This window comes from Mus musculus, chromosome 4 (assembly GCF_000001635.26).
Source record: "Mus musculus strain C57BL/6J chromosome 4, GRCm38.p6 C57BL/6J".
NCBI lineage: Eukaryota > Metazoa > Chordata > Mammalia > Rodentia > Muridae > Mus > Mus musculus.
In genome coordinates this window covers 66,491,585-66,518,207 of record NC_000070.6, presented here as the reverse complement: position 1 = coordinate 66,518,207, position 26,623 = coordinate 66,491,585, and positions in this window count along the sequence as shown.

Genomic DNA, 26,623 nt, shown 5'->3' with positions numbered 1-26,623 from the left:
GCAGAATAGAACACTCTGCCCAAATGCAAGCTCATCAAGGGTACACAACAATGCTTAAGGACCTAAGGCTCAGGAAACATTGTACATTGGGGATGGGAGATTTTAAGAGCTAGAATGCTCAAATTTGAGCTAAATAAGGATAACACCAATGAACAAATCAAAAGATGTGGTCAGAAGGAAGCTCATGAAGCCTGAATTTTAGGCAAATGGAGAAAGCTTGAAACTGGAACAGAAGAGGTGACCTTGCCCTGGAAAGAGAAAACTAATCTATTGTCCATTGTCAAATGGTCATTTCTGAAAACATAGGTACAGGAAGTATTTTATGTATTAAATAGGTAATATTTAGCAATACACATATATACATGTATGCATAAAATTTCAATGAATGGAAAAATAGGCCATGAATTTGAAAGGAGTTTGGAGTAAAAAGGGAAAAAGAAAAATATTGCAATTAAATTATTATATCAAAACTCTTTAAATTAAGTTAAACTGCACAAGAGCTGGGGACACAGCTCAGTGGAAGTGCAGTTACCTGGTATGTGAACAGTCTTGGGTTCAACTCCTCTAGAAAAGGAAAGATGTTATAACATGTTACCCAAAATAGGTGCTATTTTTGTTGAAGCATGTGTGGTGGTGGTACAGGAGATAAAATTAGATCCAAAGAGGCCCATCCCACCCACTCTGTCCCTTCTTATACTTCTCAACTTTTTATTTTCTCTCTCCTACCCCAACATCACTTTTGGCTATTATTTATATCTTGAGTCACTGAAAAAGTACAATTACAGAGAAAGGAAAAGAGATACTAAGTTGGCTTTTCAGGTAAAGTTATGTGCTATCCAATAACCTATGTATAGTTCCTAGAACCCATAGTTTGGAAAGACAGGACAGTATGAACTCCTGAAACTTGTCATTTGACCTTCACTTTTATGTTATGGCACAGCACACACACACACACACACACACACACACACACACACACACACACACACACGAGTAAATAATATAATCTGTCTAATGAAAGCTAGTGTTCAGTGGTAGAGTTCTTGCTGGTTCTAGAGAGGAGCCCAGTTGTGGGTCCTAAACAAAACCAAGTCAGAAACAGCTATGACTCCAGCTTGAGGACCTGACACAACACTCTTCTTACCTTTGGGGACAATGGCACATACACACAGACACACAGATTTCCACATAAGTAAAAATTAGTATATTTACAATTATCCAGGAAAATATTAACTATGTAAATATTTAAGAAATGAAGGAAAAATGGAGGGAGGGAGGGAGGGAGGGAGGGAGGGAGGGAGGAAGGGAGGGAGGGAGGGAGGGAGGGCAGATAGATGAAGGATAGATGGGGAGAAGAAGGCAGTCAGTGAGGTTGACACATAGAGTGTTAGAGTACAGTGAGGAGTGAATGTGGTCATAGTACATTGTATACACCTATGATATTTTCAATTTTTTTAGATTTATTTATTATGCATAAGTACACTGTAGCTGTCTTCAGACGCACCAGAAAGGGGTGTCAGATCTCATTACGGGTGTTTGTAAGCCACCATATGGTTGCTGGGATTTGAACTCTGGACCTTCGAAAGAGCAATCTGTGCTCTTACCTGCTGAGCCATCTCACCAGCCCGATATTTTCAATTTTTAACTAAAATAAACAATATTGAAAAAAAAATCCTGAACTTTAAAAAAATCTCAAAATCCCATAAATTGCCAAATGCTCAAAAGAAAGGGAAAGGATTTGGATAATATAAGTCTAGCCAACATCTGCCGCTGGCTGGCTGTGAGATCTCTGTCCAGGCATTTCCCTTTTTGTGCCTCGGTTTCCCTTTTCTAATGCAGGAGAGATGGAGTAAAATTTGAAGGTCGAAACTATGACAGTACTCATAGGACTGCCTGGATTTTATTGTTGTAGTAATATTCTCTTTTCTCTTTCCTTACTGTTCCATCTCTTCCTCCCTGAAGAAACACAGGGCCCAGGGGAGTCCACTGTCATAATGTCACATGACAGGACACCAGCAGCAAGCACAGCAAGATTTGATGAGATTTCTGTGTCAACTCAGGTCCCTAACACTGTAATCAAATGTCCACATGCTATGATCAGCAATGATGAGCAGGACAAAAAAAATCCAAAGTAGAGATGGCGTCTGGGTCTCCATGTCTGGCTCAGACAGATGGAAGCACAATGCTGTGGCTCTGTTCCAGGCAATTAAAAGAAATATCAGTGTCTATTTGCCAACTAATTACAAAACACCATTCAAATATCATCCAGCCAGAACCTGCTGCCACTCCTCCCAGGACCCTGATGCATTCAGTTATCCTTTGAGTCTTTTCATTACCCAGTTCATATTGGATGAGCATCTTGGAACTTCTCTTGGCATCCATGTGGCTGTGGTTTAGACCTGTTTCCTCCTGATGCTCTTTTATCCTACATTTATACACTCATTTTCCCTCTGCTGCTGTTTCATCTCAAAACTTCCAACTTCTTGTATTCCTATGCATCAGACGAAGAACCCATCTTTGAAATCTCTCTGGATGATGTTAGATAACTTCTCTGAGCCTTGGATTTGACAGCTATTATTGACATCTTGGTCAAGTTCCTACATTTGTGAGATAATTAAATTACAGTGTGCATTTTAAAATATATTACAAATTACAGAATGATCATTCAAATGTTAGTGGGTTTTGTGGTCTAAACAGCTATTTATGCTTCCAAAGCCCTTTCATCTCTGCAATCATTTCTCAAATTGGGTGCCAGGGAAATCTATTCCCATGAAATTATAATGAGAGTGCTCTAGGGGGAAACAAACATTTCAAAAGACTCAATAAAATTGAATTTTCAATTATGCAAATATGTTTATGCAGACCTTCTCAGTGCCTTTAAGCTAGGAATGTCATCTGCCCACAGAAACTTGAGGTTTTTTGCTTGTTTCTTCCAGATAGTACATATTTCAATTTCCTGGAACAATTTAGCAGGAAGTAAAATTTCAGAACTATTGATTCATATCAATGTGTATCAAAGGAAGTACATCATAATGTACTATAATGGCTAATCTATAACTAGAAAAAAATACAATCAGGAGAGCAAAAAGGCCAACGCACATGAAAATTAAGTCACCTTGGTTTCTCTCTCTCTCTCTCTCTCTCTCTCTCTCTCTCTGTGTGTGTGTGTGTGTTTCTTTTATAAAATTACCGAGAAAATTCTAGAAATTCAAATTCTTACTCTTCTTCCAAACTGAAGGAAAACAAAACAATGGAGTCAGTAATTTTTGTTTTCATAACCAAGTTAAAGCAAATTTTATTGTATACCAAGATTTCTGATTGGTTGACTCTGAATCACTGATTTAGTTACTTATCATTTTTAAAATTTGAAAATTATGTAAGTCCACATTTGATCAGTCAGGTGGAGGATTACACCATATCTTAGCCATGGCAACTAATGCTAAATATTTCATTTCATGCAGCAGATATTAGCTGCACATCAAACACCCTACATACACAGACATACATGTGTGGACTCCAAGGCCTCCTTTTCTGGGATGTGGTGATCTTCAGACATATAACACTGATGAAGAATCAATGTGCTCATTGAAGAGTCACTTCACAGAAAAAAAAAAATCTTTATCATTATTTAAGGACAATTAAATGGTAGGAGATAATCTGAGTACCTGTTATGTAAGAAGAACTCATAAACAATAGTTATATTTCCAGTTCTATAACTACCTTCTCTATGGTGTAATCTTTGGTGAGCTGGAGGCATTAAGAAGTAAAGAAGACAGCATGAGCACACCTCACAGAACTCAGGGTCTGGCTCATGTTAGTAAGCAGAAATGATCATGATGAAGAGTAACATATCTGGCTGAGAAATTTATGGTTGTACAGCACCTGAGAAGATGGTCCACAGTAGGATGTGAGGAGCTGTGTAGGCTCTAGGCACAAACAGTGGCTTAAGCAAAAATACCGATCATGAGAGCAAAAGTAAGAATCCTGAATCTGAGGAACCTGAAAGTGTCTCAGATTAACAAGAATTTCCTCTTATGTTTGGGGTAAAATGAGGAGTTTCGTGAAGGATTGACCATCAGAAGTAAAAACCATTTTGAGGGACATGGGAAGATTGTTAACTGAAGAGTAGTATGTTTAGATGAACATTCTACCGCTTGCTCTGGCTACTGTACAACAGGGGCAAGTGAGGAACAGTCATGGAAATACTGCTTCCTCAGGAGGGCAGAGGAGGGACATGAAGGAAAGTCTCTGAAACCTCCTTACTGAATTTTGATTCACACTCTTTTTTTTTTCATTTTTTATTAGGTATTTAGCTCATTTATATTTCCAATGCTATACCAAAAGTCCCCATACACCCCCCCACTCCCCTACCCACCCACTACCCCTTTTTGGCCCTGGCATTCCCCTGTACTGGGCCATATAAAGTTTGCAAGTCCAATGGGCCTCTTTTTTGCAGTGATGGCTGACTAGGCCATCTTTTGATACATATGCAGCTAGAGACAAGAGCTCCGGGTACTGCTTAGTTCATATTGTTGTTCCACCTATAGGGTTGCAGTTCCCTTTAGTTCCTTGGGTGCTTTCTCTAGTTCCTTCATTGGGGGCCCCGTGGTCCATTCAATAGCTGACTGTGAGCATCCACTTCTGTGTTTGCTAGGCCCTGGCATAGGCTCACAAGAGACACCTATATCTGGGTCCTTTCAGCAAAATCTTGCTAGTGTATGCAATGGTGTCAAGGTTTGGAAGCTGATCATAGTATGGATCTCTGGATATGGCAATCACTACATGGTCCATCCTTTCGTCACTCTTCCAAATTTTGTCTCTGTAACTCCTTCCATGGGTGTTTTGTTTCCTATTCTAAGAAGGGGCAAAGTGTCCACACTTTGGTCTTCGTTCTCTTGGGTTTAATGTTTTTAGCAAATTATATCTTGTATCTTGGGTATCCTAAGTTTCTGGGCTAATATCCACTTATCAGTGAGTACATATTGTGAGAGTTCCTTTGTGATTGGGTTTCCTCACTCAGGATGATGCCTTCCAGGTCCATGCATTTGGCTAGGAATTTCATAAATTCATTCTTTTTAATAGCTGAGTAGGACTCCATTGTGTAAATGTAACACATTTTTTGTATCCATTCCTCTGTTGAGGGGCATCTGGGTTCTTTCCACCTTCTGGCTATTATAAATAAGGCTGCTATGAACATAGTGGAGCATGTGTCCTTCTTATCGGTTGGGGCATCTTCTGGATATATGCCCAGAAGAGGTATTGCTGGATGTTCCGGTAGTACTATGTCCAATTTTCTGAGGAACTGCCAGACTGATTTCCAGAGTGGTTGTACAAGCTTGCAATCCCACCAACAATGGAGGAGTGTTCCTCTTTCTCCACATCCTCACCAGCATCTGCTGTCACCTGAATTTTTCATCTTAGCCATTCTGACTGGTGTGAGGTAGAATCTCAGGGTTGTTTTGATTTGCATTTCCCTGATGATTAAGGATGTTGAACATTTTTTCAGGTGCTTCTCTGCCATTCGGTATTCCTCGGGTGAGAAATCTTTGTTCAGTTCTGAGTCCCATTTTTTAATGGGGTTATTTGATTTTATGGAGTCTACCTTCTTGAGTTCTTTATATATATTGGATATTAGTCCCCTGTCCGATTTGGGATAGGAAAAGATCATTTCCCAATCTGTTGGTGGTCTTTTTGTCTTATTGACGGTGTCTTTTGCCTTGCAGAAGCTTTGCGATTTTATGAGGTCCCATTTATCGATTCTCGATCTTACAGCACAAGCCATTGCTGTTCTATTCAGGAATTTTTCCCCTGTACCCATATCTTCAAGGCTTTTCCCTACTTTCTCCTCTATAAGTTTCAGTGTCTTTGGTTTTATGTGCAGATCCTTAATCCACTTAGATTTGACCTTAGCACAAGGAGATATTACTGGATCAATTCGAAATCTTCTACATGATAACAGCCAGTTGTGCCAGCACCATTTGTTGAAAATGCTGTCTTTTTTCCACTGGATGGTTTTAGCTCCCTTGTCAAAGATCAAGAGACCATAGGTGTGTGGTTCATCTCTGGGTCTTCAATTCTGTTCCATTGGTCTACTTGTCTGTCACTATACCAATACCATGCAGTTTTTATCACAATTGCTCTGTAGTACATCTTTAGGTGGGGCATGGTGATTCCACCAGAGGTTCTTTTATCCTTGAGAAGAGTTTTTGCTATCCTAGGTTTTTGTTATTCCAGATGAATCTGCCGATTTCCCTTTCTAATTCGTTGAAGAATTGAGTTGGAATTTTGATGGGGATTGCATTGAATCTGTAGATTGCTTTTGGCAAGATAGACATTTTTACTATATTGATCCTGCCGATCCATGAGCATGGGAGATCTTTCCATCTTCTGAGATCTTTAATTTCTTTCTTCAGAGACATGAAGTTCTTGTCATACAGATCTTTTACTTCCTTAGTTAGAGTCACGCCTAGGTATTTTATATTATTTGTGGCTATTGAGAAGGGTGTTGTTTCCCTAATTTCTTTCTCAGCCTGTTTGTCCTTTGTGTAGAGAAAGGCCATTGACTTGTTTGAGTTAATTTTATATCCAGCTACTTCACTGAAGCTGTTTATCAGGCTTAGGAGTTCTCTGGTTGAATTTTTAGGGTCACCTTATATATACTATCATATCATCTGCAAAAAGTGATATTTTGACTTCTTCCTTTACAATTTGTATCCCCTTGATCTTCTTTTGTTGTCTAATTGTTCTGGCTAGGACTTCAAGTACAATGTTGAATAGGTAGGGTGAGAGTGGACAGCCTTGTCTAGTCCCTGATTTTAGTGGGATTGCTTCAAGCTTCTCACCATTTACTTTGATGCTGGCTACTGGTTTGCCGTATTTTGCTTTTATCATGTTTAAGTATGGGCCTTGAATTCCTGATCTTTCCAAGACTTTTATCATGAATGGGTGTTGGATTTTTTCAAATACTTTCTCAGCATCTAACGAGATGATCATGTGGTTTTTGTCTTTGAGTTTGTTTATATACTGGATTACGTTGATGGATTTCCGTATATTGAACCATCCCTGCATCCCTGGGATGAAACCTACTTGGTCAGGATGGATGATTGTTTTGATGTGTTCTTGGATTCGGTTAGCAAGAACTTTATTGAGGATTTTTGCATCAATATTCATAAGGGATATTGGTCTGAAATTCTCTATCTTTGTGGGGTCTTTTTGTGGTTTAGGTATCAGAGTAATTGTGGCTTCATAGAATGAGTTGGGTAGAGTACCTTCTGTTTCTATTTTGTGGAATAGTTTGTGAAGAACTGGGATTAGATCTTCTTTGAAGGTCTGATAGAACTCTGCACTAAACCCATCTGGTCCTGGGCTTTTTTTGGTTGGGAGACTATTAATGACTGCTTCTATTTCTTTGGGGGATATCGAGCTGTTTAGATCGTTAACCGGATCTTGATTCAATTTTGGTACCTGGTATCTGTCTAGAAACTTCTCCATTTCATCCAGGTTCTCCAGTTTTGTTGAGTATAGCCTTTTGTAGAAGGATCTGATGGTGTTTTGGATTTCCTCAGGATCTGTTGTTATGTTTCCCTTTTCATTTCTGATTTTGTTAATTAGGATGCTTTCCCTGTGCCCTCTAGTGAGTCTGGATAAGGGTTTATCTATGTTGTTGATTTTCTCAAAGAACCAGCTCCTTGATTGGTTGATTCTTTGAATAGTTCTTCTTGTTTCTACTTGGTTGATTTCACCCCTGAGTTTGATTATTTCCTGCCATCTACTCCTCTTGGGTGAATTTGCTTCCTTTTGTTCTAGAGCTTTTAGGTGTGTTGTCAAGCTGCTAATGTATGCTCTCTCTAGTTTCTTTTTGGAGGCACTCAGAGCTATGAGTTTTCCTCTTAGAAATGCTTTCATTGTGTCACATAAGTTTGGGTATGAAGTGGCTTCATTTTCATTGAACTCTAAGAAGTCCTTAATTTCTTTCTTTATTCCTTCCTTGACCAAGGTATCATTGAGAAGAGTGTTGTTCAGTTTCCACGTGAATGTTCACTTTCTATTATTTATTTTGTTATTGAAGATCAGCATTAGTCCATGGTGATCTGATAGGATACATGGGACAATTTCAATATTTTTGAATCTGTTGAGGCCTGTTTTGTGACCAATTATGTGGTCAATTTTGGAGAAGGTACCATGAGGTGCTGAAAAGAAGGTATATCCTTTTGTTTTAGGATAAAATGTTCTGTAGATATCTGTCAGATCCATTTGTTTCATCACTTCTGTTAGTTTCACTGTGTCCCTGTTTAGTTTCTGTTTCCATGATCTGTCCATTGGTGAAAGTGGTGTGTTGAAGTCTCCCACTATTATTGTGTGAGGTGCAATGTGTGCTTTGAGCTTTACTAAAGTTTCTTTAATGAATGTGGCTGCCCTTGTATTTGGAGCATAGATATTCAGAATTGAGAGTTCCTCTTGGAGGATTTTACCTTTGATGAGAATGAAGTGCCCCTCCTTGTCTTTTTGGATGACTTTGGGTTGGAAGTCAATCTCATCAGATATTAGGATAGCTACTCCAGCTTGTTTCTTCATACCATTTGCTTGGAAACTTGTTTTCCAGCCTTTCATTCTGAGATAGTGTCTATCTTTTTCTCTGAGATGAGTTTCCTGTAAGCAGCAAAATGTTGGGTCTTGTTTGTGTAGCCAGTTTGTTAGTCTATGTCTTTTTATTGGGGTGTTGAGACCATTGATATTAAGAGATATTAAGGAAAAGTAATTGTTGCTTCCTGTTATTTTTGTTGTTAAAGTTGGCATTCTGTTCTTGTGGCTGTCTTCTTTAGGTTTGTTGAGGGATTACCTTCTTGTTTTTTCTAGGGCGTTGTTCCCCTTCTTGTATTGGTTTTTTTCTGTTATTATCCTTTGAAGGGCTGGATTCGTGGAGAGATAATGGGTGAATTTAGTTTTGTCGTGGAATACTTTGGTTTCTCCATCTATGGTAATTGAGAGTTTGGCCGGGTATAGTAGCCTGGGCTGGCATTTGTGTTCTCTTAGTGTCTGTATAACATCTGTCCAGGCTCTTCTGGCTTTCATAGTCTCTGGTGAAAAATCTGGTGTAATTCTGATAGGCTTGCCTTTATATGTTACCTGACCTTTTTCCCTTACTGCTTTTAGTATTCTATCTTTATTTAGTGCATTTGATGTTCTGATTATTATGTGTCTGGAGGAATTTCTTTTCTGGTCCAGTCTATTTGGAGTTCTGTAGGCTTCTTGTATGTTCATGGGCATCTCTTTCTTTAGATTTGGGAAGTTTTCTTCAATAATTTTGTTGAAGATGTTTGCTGGTCCTTTGAGTTGAAAAACTTCATTCTCATTCACTCCTATTATCCGTAGGTTTGGTATTCTCATTGTGTCCTGGATTTCCTGGATGTTTTGAGTTAGGATCTTTTTGCATTTTCCATTTTCTTTGATTGTTGTGCCGATGTTCTCTATGGAATCTTCTGCACCTGAGATTCTTTCTTCCATCTCTTGTATTCTGTTGCTGATGCTCAAATCTATGGTTCCAGATTTCTTTCCTAGGGTTTCTATCTCCAGTGTTGCCTCACTTTGAGTTTTCTTTATTGTGTCTACTTCCCTTTTTAGGTCTAGTATGGTTTTGTTCATTTCCATCACCTGTTTGTATGTTTTTTCCTCTTTTTCTGTAAGGACTTCTACCTGTTTGATTGTGTTTTCTTGTTTTTCTTTAAGGAGTTGTAACTCTTTAGCAGTGTTCTCCTGTATTTCTTTAAGTGAGTTATTAAAGTCCTTCTTGATCTCCTCTACCATCATCATGAGATATGCTTTTAAATCTGGGTCTAGGTTTTCGGGTGTGTTGGGGTGCCCTGGACTGGGCGAAGTGGGAGTGCTGGGTTCTGATGATGGTGAGTGGTCTTGGTTCCTGTTCATAAGATTCCTAAGTTTACCTTTCGCCTTCTGGTAATCTCTGGAGTTAGTAGTTATAGTTGACTCTGTTTAGAGATTGTTCTTCTGGTGATTCTGTTACCATCTATCAGCAGACCTGGGAGATAGATTCTCTCCTCTGAGTTTCAGTGCTCAGAGCACTCTCTGCTGGCAAGCTCTCTTACAGGGAAGGTGCGCAGATATCTTGTGTTTGGACCTCCTCCTGGCCGAAGAAGAAGGCCCAAAACAGGACCTTTCTCAGAAGCTGTGTTGCATTGGCAGGTCCCAGAAGCTGTCAGCTTCTGTGGTGCAGACTCTCACCTGTGCAGACTAATTTCCTAAGTTCTGCTGAGTCCTGGAACCAAGATGGTGACCGCTGCTCCTGAGGCTGAGGCCGCCTTCCGAGCCAGGCGGACACCTGTCCTCTGGTCCGGACGGTGGCTGGCTGTCTGCGGCCCGCAAAGGGTGCTGCCTCAGCGACTCTGTGCCTCCCCCATGTCCCAGAAGCTGTCCGGTTCTGTGGCGCACCCTCTCACCTGTTCAGACTAATTTCCTAAGTTCTCGATTCACACTCTTACAATGGATATTTAGTTTTACCTCTTACCGTGCATTATTGGATTTTGTTTTATTTTATTTTTATTTTTTATATTTTTTATTATTATATATTTTCCTCAATTACATTTAGAATGCTATCCCAAGAGTCTCCCATACACTCCCCCCCCACACACACACTTCCCTACCCACCCATTCCCATTTTTTGGCCCTGGCATTCCCCTGTACTGGGACATATAAAGTTTGCGTGTCCAATGGGCCTCTCTTTCCAGTGATGGCTGACTAGGCCATCTTTTGATACATATGCAGCTAGAGTCAAGAGCTCCGGGGTACTGGTTAGTTCATAATGTTGTTGGACCTACAGGGTTGCAGATCTCTTTAGCTCCTTGGATACTTTCTCTAGCTCCTCCATTGGGGGCCCTGTGCTCCATCCAATAGCTGACTGTGAGCATCCACTTCTGTGTTTGCTAGGCCCCCACATAGTCTCACAAGCGACAGCTATATCTGGGTCCTTTCAGCCAATGCTTGCTATTGTATGCAATGGTGTCATCGTTTGGAGGCTAATTATGGGATGGATCCCATAAGTGGATATTAGCCCAGAAACTTAGTATACCCGAGATATAAGATACAATTTGCAAAACACATGAAACTGAAGAAGAATGAAGACCAAAGTGTGGACACTTTCCCCCTTCTTAGAATTGGGAACAAAACATCATGGAAGGAGTTACAGAGACAAAGTTTGGAGCTGAGACAAATGGATGGACATTCTAGAGACTGCCAAAACCCATGGATTTTGTTTTATAAAACAAAATGGTTCCATAGTAGACTGAGTACTTTGACCTAATCATAGAGGTTTCCTCACTGGGCTTAAGTCTCTCCTGAATATGATATATGCTGCTATGTAAATTTCTATATTACATTCTTGCTAATAATTGATTTTGCTTCTCATTTGATCCACAGCATAAATCAATGAATGAGGCCAAAAAGTAGTGGATGTTCTAAAAGAATGCTCTTCAAAACACACACACACACACACACACACACACACACACACACACACCTGTACCATAGAGAAGATTCTATTCCTTTATCTTTGTGTCTGATCCTTTCACAGGAAATCAAGGATGGGTTGTATGCTTTGATCTTGGTAACATTATCAGTTCCTAGTACATTTCCTGGAACAAATTATACAGTAGACATTGACTGAAAAATTCATTTTTTTTTCATTTTCAGAGCTATTTGTGATCTTGTCAGAATTGATGGTTTTTCATATATGAGTGGAATCATGTGAAATCTACTAATTTGTCTACACATAGGGATTCCAGTCCAACTACAGGAAAGCTTACCTTGACATTTAAATCAGAATCTGTCATTGCCATAATCACTTTAGAATACTGTAGAACAGTGGCTCTCAACCTCCCCAATGCTTCAACTCTTTTTATTATTATTTATAGATTTTTTAAGTCATATCGAGTGTAGATCTAGTGTGTACTTTTTTCATTTTTTATTAGATATTTTCTTTATTTACATTTCAAATACTATCTCGAAAGTTCCCTATACCCTCTCCCGCTCTGCTGCCATATCCACCCACTCCCATTAGATATTTTCTTCATTTACATTTCAAATGTTATCCCATTCCTAGTTTCCCCTTTGAAAATCTCCTTTCCCCTCCGCCCCTACCCCAGCTTCCCAGTCTGCCCACTCTTGCTTCCTGGCCCTGTCATTCCCCTATACTGCGGCATAGAACCTTCACAGGACCAAGGGGCCTCTTCTCCCATTAATGACTAGACCATCCTCCACTACATATGAAGCTAGAGCCATGAGTCCCACCATGAGTTTTCTTTGATTGGTGGTTTAGTCCCAGGGAGTCATGGGGGTACCTGTTAGTTTATATTGATGTTCCCCTTATGGGGCTGCAAACTCCTTTAGCTCATTAAGTACTTTCTCTAGCTCTTTCATTGGGGATGCTGTATTCAATCCAATGGTTGGCTGTGAGCATCCACTTCTGTATTTGTCAGGCACTGTCAGAACCTCTCAGGGGAAAACTATATCAAGCTCCTGTCAGCAAGTTCTTGTTGGCATCTGCAATGGTGTCTGGGTTTGGTGGTTGTTTATAGGATGGATCCCCAGGTGGGGAAGTCTCTGATGGTCAATCCTTCAGTCTTTGCTCCACACTTTATCTCTGTAACTCCTTCCATGGATGTTTTATTCCCCCTTCTGAGAAGGATCAACACTTTGATCTTCCTCTTTCTTGAGTTTCATGTGTTTTGCAAATTGTATCTTGGGTATTCTGAGCTTCTGGGCTAATATCCACTTATCAGTGAGTGCATATTAAGTGAGTTCTTTTGTGATTGGGTTACCTCACTTAGGATGATATCCTCCAGATCCATCCATTTGTCTAAGAATTTCATAAATTCATTGTTTTTAATAGCTGTATAGTACTTCATTGTGTAAATGTACCACATTTTTTTGTATCCATTCCTCTGTTGAGGGGCATCTGAGGTTTTTTTTTTTCAGCTTCTGACTATTATAAATAAGGCTGTTATGAATATAGTGGATCATGTGTCCTTATTACAAGCTGGAACATCTTCTGGGTATATTGCTGGATCTTCGGTAGAACTATGTCCACTTTTCTGAGGAACTGCCAAACTGATTTCCAGAGGGGTTTTACCAGCTTGCAATCCTACCAGCAATGGAAGAGTGTTCCTCTTTCTCCACATCCTTACCATCATCTGCTGTCACCTGAGTTTTTTATCTTAGCCATTCTTACTGGTGTGAGGTAGAATCTCAGGGTTGTTTTGATTTGCATTTCCATGATGATCAAGGATGTTGAACATTTTCTTAGGTGCTTCTCAGCCATTTGGTATTCCTCAGTTGAGAATTCTTTATTTATCTCTGTACCCCATTTTTAAATAGGGTTATTTGGTTTTCTGGAGTCTAACTTCTTGAGTTCTTTATACATATTGGATATTAGCCCCCTATCGGATTCAGGATTGGTAAAGATCTTTTCCCAATCTATTGGTTGCCTTTTTGTCTTATTAACAGTATCCTTTGCCTTACAGAAGCTTTCCAATGCTTCAACTCTTTAAAGCAGTTCTTCATGTTGTGGTGACCACTGGCCATAAAACTACTTTTGTTGCTACTTCATCACTGTAATCTTGCTACTGTTATGAATCATAATGAAAACATTTGATATATGACCCATGTGGAAGGGTCACTTGACCCCTCAAAGGGGTTGTGACCCACAGATTGAGGTACACTGTTGTACCAGTTTCATTCAAACTAAACCACCTTAAAGTTTTATAATTCTATCCTTAGTCCCCTTTCTAGTAGTGGATGGATTGAGATAATAGCTTTCTTTTTACAACTCATGAATGTTGACTGCATTATGTCCCCCAATTCTTCACTGTTAACACTCTTCTATGATTCCCTTTCTTCAGTCATCTCCTTAATCCTGAAATAGGATGAAAACTTCATTTTTAAATTTCTACAGTAACCCCAAGTTTTTAATGGGTGCCATGATTTGATTCATTGCTCTTTAGCCCAAAGAATCTTCTTTGGATGAAAATGTTGCAATATAAAAAAAATAATAATTTCAAACAATCTTTTGACTAAGCAGACACTCAGGGGCTCTTGGTGACTCGTATCTGGAGTCTCATCACTGAGGAGACAGAGACAGACTGCAATGTACACTATAGAGCACCCTGGGCTGTATATAGCAAGGTCCTTCCTCAAAACTCCAAGGACTGAGAATGTTGATCTTTGGTACAGTGCTTTTCTAGCAGTTCTTGTCATAGTTTAATGTTGTGACAAAATACCAAGACAAAAGAATTTTGAGAGAGGGTGAGTTTATTTCAGCTCAAGGTTCCTAGTTAAAAGGCATCATGACAAAGGAATTAAGACAACACAGGCTTCAAGAAGCTAGTGACATCATGTCTACAGTGATAAAAGAAAAGCAGTACATGTGTGCATGCTAGTGTTCAGCTCACATTTTACACTTTATTTGCAACATGTTCCCTTGTCCAAGGAATAGTACTATCCAGCATGGAAAGGCCTTCCTAATATAATGAAGAAAATCCCTCACAGGTTCCCAAGAAAGTTGCAGGAGGAAGCGATCTGGCTATGTGATTTCCTACAAGTCGTTTGTGCTTTTCTACAAATCTTTCTACCTCTCTGAATCTCCTAGTTTTTCTCAAATCAAGTGATGTTATTTCCCAGTTCACTGGATAATACGTCGAGCATCTAATATTAAAGAGAAATCTATAAAATCTTAATGAGTGTTAATCTTCACACTAAAAGATTGATCCACAATTTACACACAACTTATAACACTGCAGAAGTCAACCTTTGGCTGGACACATCTTGTAGGAATTCTTAAACTCTCTTCTCACTCTCTGGCAAGAAGATTCTGAAAGGTGTAGTAGCAGTCCATGAACTCTTCTCAATATTTCAAATAATGCTAATGGGAATAATATATTTTCTCATTAAAAATCAAACCTTAATTGCTTTTGGTGGGAATTGTATCAACTAAAGTCAGTACTTATTGGAAAACTAATTTTATTTTAAAGCAAGAAACTTAATATACATACTTCTTGAGGTATCATCTGTCTAGGAAGAAGCATTTCCCAGGAAAAGGAGTTCATAATAGAAAGATGATAGAGTCCAGAAACAACTTATAACCTGACATTCTGGGCTTGCATCCTCATAATGCCATCCCTAAACAAAGCTTATCATATCCTTTGTGAATTCATGCATTCAATTCCTACCTGAACTTCCTCTGCTCCACACACTTCAAGATGCCCTTCCCACTTCTCCCAGAATGATCTTTTGATGTATAACGCTACATCAACAGACAGCCTGGTGGAGTAACATTCTCTGATGATTTCCCCATCACTGTTACTACGAGGAAAGCCTATTAATAGTAAGAGACTAGACATTGGCACCAGTCCTCAATAGGATATTTTCACAAGCATGGTCTGGGTACCCTATGCTGCTAGCCTGGAGTGACTGTAGTCAGTGAGTGCAGTGACCCTGATCCTTGACCAGAACTAAAATTTGTCAATCAAGACTCTTATTTGCATGATCCTGATTTCCATTGCTCTTCCTTGAAAGACAAAGACCCCACAGTTGAAAATCATATGCATAAAGGCTCATACTAACTGCTACAAACTAAACACAGGCCAATCTAGATGGTACTCTTACGCATAGTATATATTCCATTTTTAGAAACTATACACAGAGACACGATATTTGTAGAAGTAGTTCTTCCAGGTGAGAAACCATCCTCAAAGCACATTGCTCAGCGATGGAGGCAATATTTGTCTAATCTGATGTCATTTCATTTTTACAGGGTGTCTAATAAAAATATCTTCTTATTCAACTTAGATGGGTAACTTTACTTGCTGTTTGCATGTATCAAAGGCATATTATTCTGCTTGAAATACAGTATTTTCATGGTCTGACATTACCCGATTGGCCTTTATCCCTGTATACACTTGGGCTAGTTCCTTTCTGTTTGTGTTTCAGCTCATGATTCCTTCTTCTCTATTCAGAAGTCCTTTCTCTTATTAACTTACTTTTTAACTTTGATTCATCTTTCCAGTCTCAATTTTGTCACACCTCCTCCAGGAAGCTCTCATCACTCACATTCTTTCACTGCAGGAGAGGTGGAGGGGAAGCTCTGAGCTTTTCACACATCCTGCTTCCCTGTGATGTGTATTTCTCATATTGAATTTCCATCTCCTCAGTAAACATGCATTGCTAAACGAATGTGACATCTTCAGGCAGACACAGAGGTCAACTGCCAGCCTTCTGTCTTGGCTGATGGACATTTGGGCCATATAACATAATGTGAGGTTTGAAAACCTCAAGCACCTTGCTTTTAGAGCCTAACAGGGTGAAATTATCTAACATTGGATTGTTTTAGTAATAATTTTAGAAAAATTGGGAATGGTTGGTAAAAGACCTACTTTCAGAGACACTAGCAGACAAATTCTGCCTTCCAAAATGAAAACACAAGGAATGAGTTTAATGGCAGAAACTTCCAAACAGTGGTACTTATGATACTTAAAGCACCTTCACCACAAATATTTTTCAAGTACAAACTGGGCAGTTATTGGAATAGCAAGCACTGAATAACAGAAAACCATTCATAATAGCTCATACTAACTGCTAAGAAGTAAATAAATACAGGCCCATTGAGTCTGCCCTCTTTTGCATGGTATGTATTCCATGCCAAGAACTATAAATGAGGTAACTCACATCAATCAAAGAAGTAGTCCTCTCAGTTGGGATCCTCAAAACATATAGTGCTCTTTCTGAAGGCAGTATTTCAGTTATTTTACAACCTGATGGCATTGCTCCTGCCTACAGAGAAAACTGAGAGAATGAGTCCCAGCCCTGCATCCCAGATAGTGATTAGGGCAGCCTTGTCCTGTAATCTCAAGATATGTTGAAGGACATTTTTTTAAAATTTCTCTGCATTTTGGGATTCATCTGAAGCATATTCTCACTCGTGTTTACAGTTACTTGACTCTGATCTCTTGCGTTCCTACACTAGCTGTGTGATAGCTTTGCAGCCTCCAGGACCTGCCTCTACCTACTGCTTTCTAAGATAAGAAGAGTAGTGTCAAGTAGGAATGTACCTTCAACTCAAAATCATGTGATCCTGCGACAAAGAAAATGTAGAGCCTATGCTTTCTTGGAGAATCGTTGTTCACTTGTTATAAAGTATCGCCTTTTAAACTCCTTTATAAATGTACATATAGTATTTCATGTAAGATATACATATTTATCTTAGGAAGCTTCTTCCGTAGTAATTTTCCATATGGATTTTTCTATTGTCATTAGTGTTAGTTATTCCCACTCGCAATACCCACTCCTGTACCCTGCCCTGCCATTACCACTTCAGTTAGGCCTTTGTGTTCCAAAGTTGGATTTAAGTCTTGTTCTACAAGATGGAATTGGTCAAATCCCACAGCTGGCTGTCACAGTAGAGAATATAATAGTCTAGCTGAACACAGTAACAAGCTGTCCCCTAAGTTGTTACCTTTGTACTCAGAAAGTGGAACATTCTTAACATTTATCAGAGAAGTTTCTCTTTACAATATATGTTAATTAATAGAGACATAAATTTTCTGTGTATAGTGACTAGTACAGAGACACTAGGACTCTGTGTCATACACTGCAATGAGAAACTTCTCTGTTGAATAAGACACTGTGAAGTGCTCATCTCTAAATAAGACATCTGTATCATGTCCTCCCAGAGTCCATGGAGAAACACAATGTAAAATGATTGTAAGAGCCAGAAGTCATGGTAATCCATAGCTAATTGGAATTTTCTGGGCATGACAGCATCATCACATACATGAGCTCACAGTGGGCAGTAACTCCATGTACAATATCTGCAAAATATCAAACTGGCCCAAATCCCAGCATGGATAAGGAAAAGACTTGTGAAGTCTAACTCCTAGCTGAGGAGATATTGGCAAATGATGGTTGTTGTAGGAGCACAAGTCAATTTTCTCCAGTGATGTGGTACCCATGCTGTGGTAGATGGTCCTATCCACATGCATATACAGGTATCACTAAGTGGACTCAGTAGGTTTTAAAAGCAATGAAGATGAAATTGAGAGGAAAGTGGGGGAATTATGACAGAGGGATTGCGGAATAGATTTGACTAAAAATATAGGAGCATTTGAAGCTCTCAAACCATACAAAAATCTAATTAAAAATATGTAGAAGTATAGAAATTCTCTATGGTAGAATTTTTAGGGTCACTTATATATACTATCATATCATCTACGAGAAAACTCCTAAAAAATTCTACCAGAGAACTCCTAAACCTGATAAACAGCTTCGGTGAAGTAGCTGGATATAAAATTAACTCAAACAAGTCAATGGCCTTTCTCTATACAAAGAATAAACAGGCTGAGAAAGAAATTAGGGAAACAACACCCTTCTCAATAGTCACAAATAATATAAAATATCTTGGCATGACTCTAACTAAGGAAGTGAAAGATCTGTATGATAAAAACTTCAAATCTCTGAAGAAAGAAATTAAAGAAGATCTCAGAAGATGGAAAGATCTCCCATGCTCATGGATTGGCAGGATCAACATTGTAAAAATGGCTATCTTGCCAAAAGCAATCTACAGATTCAATGCAATCCCCATCAAAATTCCAACTCAATTCTTCAACGAATTGGAAGGAGCAATTTGCAAATTCGTCTGGAATAACAAAAAACCTAGGATAGCAAAAAATTTTCTCAAGGATAAAAGAACTTCTGGTGGAATCACCATGCCAGACCTAAAGCTTTACTACAGAGCAATTGTGATAAAAACTGCATGGTACTGGTATAGAGACAGACAAGTAGACCAATGGAATAGAATTGAAGACCCAGAAATGAACCCGCACACCTATGGTCACTTGATCTTTGACAAGGGAGCTAAAACCATCCAGTGGAAGAAAGACAGCATTTTCAACAATTGGTGCTGGCACAACTGGTTGTTATCATGTAGAGGAATGCGAATCTATCCATACTTATCTCCTGTACTAAGGTCAAATCTAAGTGGATCAAGGAACTTCACATAAAACCAGAGACACTGAAACTTATAGAGGAGAAAGTAGGGAAAAGCCTTGAAGATATGGGCACAGGGGAAAATTTTCTGAACAGAACAGCAATGGCTTGTGCTGTAAGATCGAGAATTGACAAATGGGACCTAATGAAACTCCAAAGTTTCTGCAAGGCAAAAGACACCGTCAATAAGACAAAAAGACCACCAACAGATTGGGAAAGGATCTTTACCTATCCTAAATCAGATAAGGGACTAATATCCAATATATATAAAGAACTCAAGAAGGTGGACTTCGAAAATCAAATAACCCCATTAAAAAATGGGACTCAGAACTGAACAAAGAATTCTCACCTGAGGAATACCGAATGGCAGAGAAGCACCTGAAAAAATGTTCAACATCCTTAATCATCAGGGAAATGCAAATCAAAACAACCCTGAGATTCCACCTCACACCAGTCAGAATGGCTAAGATCAAAAATTCAGGTGACAGCAGATGCTGGCGTGGATGTGGAGAAAGAGGAACACTCCTCCATTGTTGGTGGGATTGCAGGCTGTACAACCACTCTGGAAATCAGTCTGGCGGTTCCTCAGAAAATTGGACATAGTACTACCGGAGGATCCAGCAATACCTCTCCTGGGCATATATCTGAAGATGCCCCAACTGGTAAGAAGGACATATGCTCCACTATGTTCATAGCAGCCTTATTTATAATAGCCAGAAGCTGGAAAGAACCCAGATGCCCCTCAACAGAGGAATGGATACAGAAAATGTGGTACATCTACACAATGGAGTACTACTCAGCTATTAAAAAGAATGAATTTATGAAATTCCTAGGCAAATGGATGGACCTGGAGGGCATCATACTGAGTGAGGTAACACATTCACAAAGGAACTCACACAATATGTACTCACTGATAAGTGGATATTAGCCCCAAACCTAGGATACCCAAGATATAAGATACAATTTGCTAAACACATGAAACTCAAGAAGAATGAAGACTGAAGTGTGGACACTATGCCCCTCCTTAGAATTGGGAACAAAACACCCATGGAAGGAGTTACAAAGACAAAGTTTGGAGCTGAGATGAAAGGATGGACCATGTAGAGACTGCCATATCCAGGGATCCACCCCATAATCAGCATCCAAACGCTGACACCATTGCATATACTAGCAAGATTTTATCAAAAGGACCCAGATGTAGCTGTCTCTTGTGAGACTATGCCAGGGCCTAGCAAACACAGAAGTGGATGCTCACAGTCAGCTAATGGATGGATCACAGGGCTCCCAATGGAGGAGCTAGAGAAAGTACCCAAGGAGCTAAAGGGATCTGCAACCCTATAGGTGGAACAACATTATTAACTAACCAGTACCCCGGAGCTCTTGACTCTAGCTGCATATGTATCAAAAGATGGCCTAGTCGGCCATCACTGAAAACAGAGGCCCATTGGACACGCAAACTTTATATGCCCCAGTACAGGGGAACGCCAGGGCCAAAAAGGGGGAGTAGGTGGGTAGGGGAGTGGGGGTGGGTGGGTATGGGGGACTTTTGGTATAGCATTGGAAATGTAAAGGAGCTAAATACCTAATAAAAAATGGAAAAAAAAATTTAAAGGAGTGGGGGGATGTCTATGGGAGATTTGGATGCGGGAAAGAGAAGGGAGAAAAGTTGTACTTCAATTATGATAAAAAAAAAAATCTAATAAAAGAATGCACCTGAAAAAAAAAAAAGAAATTCTCTATGTATTCACAGCAAAATAGGCAATAGTTAAGAATTGAATTTTTTAAACATATAACAGGAAGCAAATTACTAAAACTCTGGTCTTCAGCTTCATCATCATAAAATAAGGGGATGTCTTCTCTTAGCATCCTCTTAGAGAATCATAACCCCATGCTTTCAGGTGTTTGTGTAAACTTCTTTTCAGCACTTCTGCCTCTTACTTATCACTTTCTTCCAGAGTCACTGTGAAATGGAATTTGACAGAGTACCTAGCAGAATAGCAGAATAAAAGAATGTACTAGATGCCTATCATCAAAACCCAGCCTTGAATTTTACAGTCCCTTTTTCTTGACCATTTTGCCACAAAATGCTCTGAAGTTGTGTTTACCTCCTAGGTTGCAAATACCCCATCAGTAAAGGAATTCCTGGGACTTTACACAGTCTCTTGCCTCCCCTTTAACTTGGGAGGAAAAAGTTTTTTTCTCTGATAAGATTATTCTCATAGATATAGATAATGTTTTGGAAGGCTTAAATAAATGATTGGCATTTACTCAACCCTAAACATAAATTATCTCTCATCTTTGTGGTTTGTGCTTACATTATTGGTTCCCCCCACTATGAAATAGGATGTATATCCTCTCACTCGGTGAGCTTATGACTCCAGTTCCATTTGGATAAAAAAAAAAAAGAGAGGGAGAGAGAGAGAGATGGGTTTCCAGTAATTTTACTACCAAATGGCCCTTAACTTTTTGTTTTCTTTTAATTGACAAAGACTCATAGTCTCTGTAACTTAAAAAGGTCTTCAGTGGTGTCTTAGTATTCTATCAGTGGGAAGAGATATCATATCAGGACCACAGCAATTCCTATAAAGGAAAGCATTTAATTGGGGATGGCTTACAGTTTTGGAGATTTAGTTCATTATCAGCATGATAGGAAGCCCAGTGCCATGAAAGCAGACTTCGTGTTAGAGAACTGGCTTGAGAGTACTGCATCCAGATTAGCAGGCAACAGGAAGAAAGAACGAGCCTCTTGTCCTAATTTGGGCTTCTAAAACCTCAAGGCCCATTCCCCCCACACTTCCTCCAGCAAAGGCACTGATTTCTTTATACTCTTTTCAAATGGTACCACTCCCTAACCATTTAAATATATCAGGATAATAGGCTATTATTATTCAAACCACGCTAAGTGGCATCTACCTTACATTCATTAATAAAACAATCCTCTGGATGGACCATCTAGAGACTGCCATACCCAGGGATCTATCCCATAATCAGCCTCCAAATGCTGGCACCATTGCACACACTAGCAAGATTTTGCTGAAAGGACCCTGATATAGCTGTCTCTTGTGAGGCTATGCCGGGGCCTATCAAACACAGAAGTGGATGCTCACAGTCAGCTATTGGATGGATCACAGGACCCCCAATGGAGGAGCTAGAGAATGTACCCAAGGAGCTAAAGGGGTCTGCAACTCTATAGGTGGAGCAACAATATGAACTAACCAGCACGCCCCAGAGCTCATGTCTCTAGCTGCATATGTATCAGAAGATGGCCTAGTGGGCCATCACTGGGAAAAGAGGCCCATTGGTCTTGCAAACTTTATATGCCTTAGTACAGGGGAACGCCAGGGCCACGAAGTGGGAGTTGGTAGGTAGGGGAGTAGGGGGAGGAGGGTATGGGGGACTTTTGGGGTACCATTGGAAATGTAAATGAAGAAAATACCTAATTAAAATCTAAAAAATTCAAAAGAATTTGAAAAGAATTTTTTAAAAAAATTATATTTTAGTACTTCCTGTGATTGGGACATTATCAGCTTCTAAGTTGACCAAAGCACTAAAGTTCTATAGGCTAAGATTCCTAACATTCATCTACAGTTCACACTATGTTGGCATCTTTCTTTTCTCTCACATCTTCCCTTTACCTCAACCTAGATCCACAAAAGTCACAAAGAATTTACAGAAGCCAACCTTCTGCAGCATTTTTCTCAATGCTGACACAAACAAACCCCATTCCTATTTGTTGGTCATTTTTTTTCTTGCTCCTTCTGAAAAACATCTTAAGCACATTTTGCCTTTCGAGGGATTTTTTTTTCCTACCCTTCTGCTGGTTCCCACTGGGATGAAAAGCAATAAAAAGTCAGAAAGAAGTATAGGCTTGCCTTCTGGCTTTGTCACTTAGACGAATAACACTGTAAAAAACACTGAATGCCATCGGTTAAAGTGAACTCCTTCCTCAGCCCCTGTGCGTTTCACTGGATTCTGATGCACAGACTTTGGACAGGGAAATCTTTTTCTGGAGATGGATAAGTTTATGAGTTAAAGATTTTGCATTAAAAACAGATTCTGGTTATAATATTCTCTGGAAGGTTGCATACGGTCTCTTGATTTTGAAAGTTATATAAATAAGTCTCAGTGGGCATGGAGGTGGGGAGATCTGGGAATATCTTGAACTATCTGCCAGTCAGAGGATAATAAATGGCCTAGCCCTCAGCCAGTCCTTGGCTGAGATATCAAAAGGTCTGTATACATCTTTCTTTCTCCCCATCCTCCCATTATGGGCTTTTCCTGCCTTATTTGCTTCCCTTTGTGCTTTAATCCGAGGTCTGGATCTACTGCTAGCTTCAGGAAGTCACACGAATGCGAATCATGAGATGTTCTTAGACCCTTTCACTTTTCAGTGGAAGTTCTGCATACTAGGAAGGTTAAAATTTAAAAACAGATAACGATTCTGAAAAGATGCAGGAGACTTTTCCATTAAGATGCAGAGATATTTGGAAAGAATTCTCACCTTGTTAGAAACCCTTATCAGGCAAGTAGGCACCTATGCTGTTAGGGTAAAGTTCTACTAGAATTGTATCTCCTGCCCTGATGGAGGATAGATGTGAATGTTAAGTTCAGAGCAAATGCAGAACTGAGAAAGACTTTCTTGCTTGCTTCCTCTTGTGAGCAATGTTGGGAGCAGAAATATGTACCTTGCAACTTTGACGGAGTGGGAGGGTAGATGTTGTATGTCATGGTTGACTTTACCACTTTCCCTGGATTTAGAAACTCACTTGACACAATGAGTACAGTCATTGGCACAATACTACACTTAAGTTTCAATTTGTATCTCAACATGTAATCTGTAATATCTTCTTTCTATTGCATCATGGGATACTCCAATGACATGACATGAATAATATTCCCCTACTTTTTTGTCAAGGAGAATATCAAGGCTGAGAGGCATGAAATCATGTGGTCAAAGTAACAGGCTATATAGTTTTGGATCAGGATCCTAAAACAAAAGGATATATCTCAGCACGTCATGGTACCTTCTCCAAAACTGACCACATAATTGGTCACAAAACAAGCCTCAACATATTAAAATATTTCATAAAAAAATATTGAAATTGTCCCATGCATCCTATCAGATCACCATGCACTAAGGCTGATCTTCAATGACAAAATAAAAAATAGAAAGTCAACATTCACGTGGAAACTGAACAACACTCTTCTCAATGATACCTTGGTCAAGGAAGGAATAAAGAAAGAAATTAAAGACTTTTTGGAGTTTAATGAAAATGAAGCCACAACATACCCAAACTTATGGGACACAATGAAAGCATTTCTAAGAGGAAAACTCATAGCTCTGAGTGCCTCCAAAAAGAAACTAGAGAGAGCACACATTAGCAGCTTGACAACACACCTAAAAGCCCTAGAACAAAAGGAAGCAAATTCACCCAAGAGGAGTAGAAGGCAGGAAATAATCAAACTCAGGGGTGAAATCAACCAAGTGGAAACAAGAAGAACTATTCAAAGAATCAACCAATCAAGGAGCTGATTCTTTGAGAAAATCAAGATAGAAAAACCCTTAGCCAGACTCACTAAAGGGCACAGGGAAAGCATCTTAATTAACAAAATCAGAAATGAAAAGGGAAACATAACAACATATCCTGAAGAAATCCAAAACACCATCAGATCCTTCTACAAAAGGCTATACTCAACAAAACTGGAAAACCTGGATGAAATGAACAAGTTTCTAGACAGATACCAGGTACCAAAGCTAAATCAAGATCAGGTTAATGATCTAAACAGTCCTATAACCCCTAAAGAAATAGAAGCACTCATTAATAGTCTCCCAACCAAAAAAAAGCCCAGGACCAGATGGGTTTAGTGCAGAGTTCTATCAGACCTTCAAAGAAGACCTAATTCCAGTTCTTCACAAACTATTCCACAAAATAGAAACGGAAGGTACTCTACCCAACTCATTCTATGAAGCCACAATTACTCTGATACCTAAACCACAAAAAGACCCCACAAAGATAGAGAACTTCAGACCAATTTCCCTTATGAATATCGATGCAAAAATCCTCAATAAAGTTCTTGCTAACCGAATTCAAGAACACATCAAAACAATCATCCATCCTGACCAAGTAGGTTTCATCCCAGGGATGCAGGGATGGTTCAATATACAGAAATCCATCAAAGTAATCCATTATATAAACAAACTCAAAGACAAAAACCACATGATCATCTCGTTAGATGCTGAGAAAGCATTTGACAAAATCCAACACCCATTCATGATAAAAGTCTTGGAAAGATCAGGAATTCAAGGCCCATACCTGAACATGATGAAAACAATCTACAGCAAACCAATAGCCAACATCAAAGTAAATGGTGAGAAGCTGGAAGCAATCCCACTAAAATCAGGGACTAGACAAGGCTGTCCACTCTCGCCCTACCTATTCAACATTGTACTTGAAGTCCTAGCCAGAGCAATTAGACAACAAAAGGAGATCAAGGGGATACAAATTGGAAAGGAAGAAGTCAAAATATCACTTTTTGCAGATGATATGATTGTATATATATGTGACCCTAAAAATTCCACCAGAGAACTCCTAAGCCTGATAAACAGCTTCAATGAAGTAGCTGGATATAAAATTAACTCAAACAAGTCAATGGCCTTTCTGTACACAAAGGATATACAGGCTGAGAAAGAAATTATGGAAACAACACCCTTCTTAATAGTCATAAATAATATAAAATACCTTGGCATGACTCTAACTAAGTAAGTGAAAGATCTGTATGATAAGAACTTTAAGTCTCTGAAGAAAGAAATTAAAAGATCTCAGAAGATGGAAAGATCTCCCATGCTCTTGGATTGGCAGGATCAACATTGTAAAAATGGCTATCTTGCCAAAAGCAATCTACAGATTCAATGCAATCCCCATCAAAATTCCAACTCAATTCTTCAACGAATTAGAAAGGGCAATTGGCAAATTCATCTGGAATAACACAAAACCTAGGATAGCAAAACCTCTTCTCAAGGATAAAAGAACCTCTGGTGGAATCACCATGCTGGACCTAAAACTGTACTACAGAACAATTGTGATAAAAACTGCATGGTACTGGTATAGTGACAGACAAGTAGACCAATGGAACAGAATTGAAGACACAGAGATGAACCCACACACCTATGGTCACTTGATCTTTGACAAGGGAGCTAAAACCATCCAGTGGAAAAAAGACAGCATTTTCAACAAATGGTGCTGGCACAACTGGCAGTTATCATGTAGAAGAATGCGAATTGATCCATTTCTATCTCCTTGTACTAAGGTCAAATCTAAGTGGATTAAGGAACTCCACATAAAACCAGAGACTCTGAAACTTATAGAGGAGAAAGTAGGGAAAAGCCTCGAAAACATGGGTACAGGGGAAAATTCCTGAATAGAACAGCAATGGCTTGTGCTGTAAGATCAAGAATCGATAAATGGGACCTCATAAAATTGCAAAGCTTCTGCAAAGCAAAAGACACCATCAATAAGACAAAAAGGCCACCAACAGATTGGGAAAGGATCTTTACCTATCCCAAATTGGATAGGGG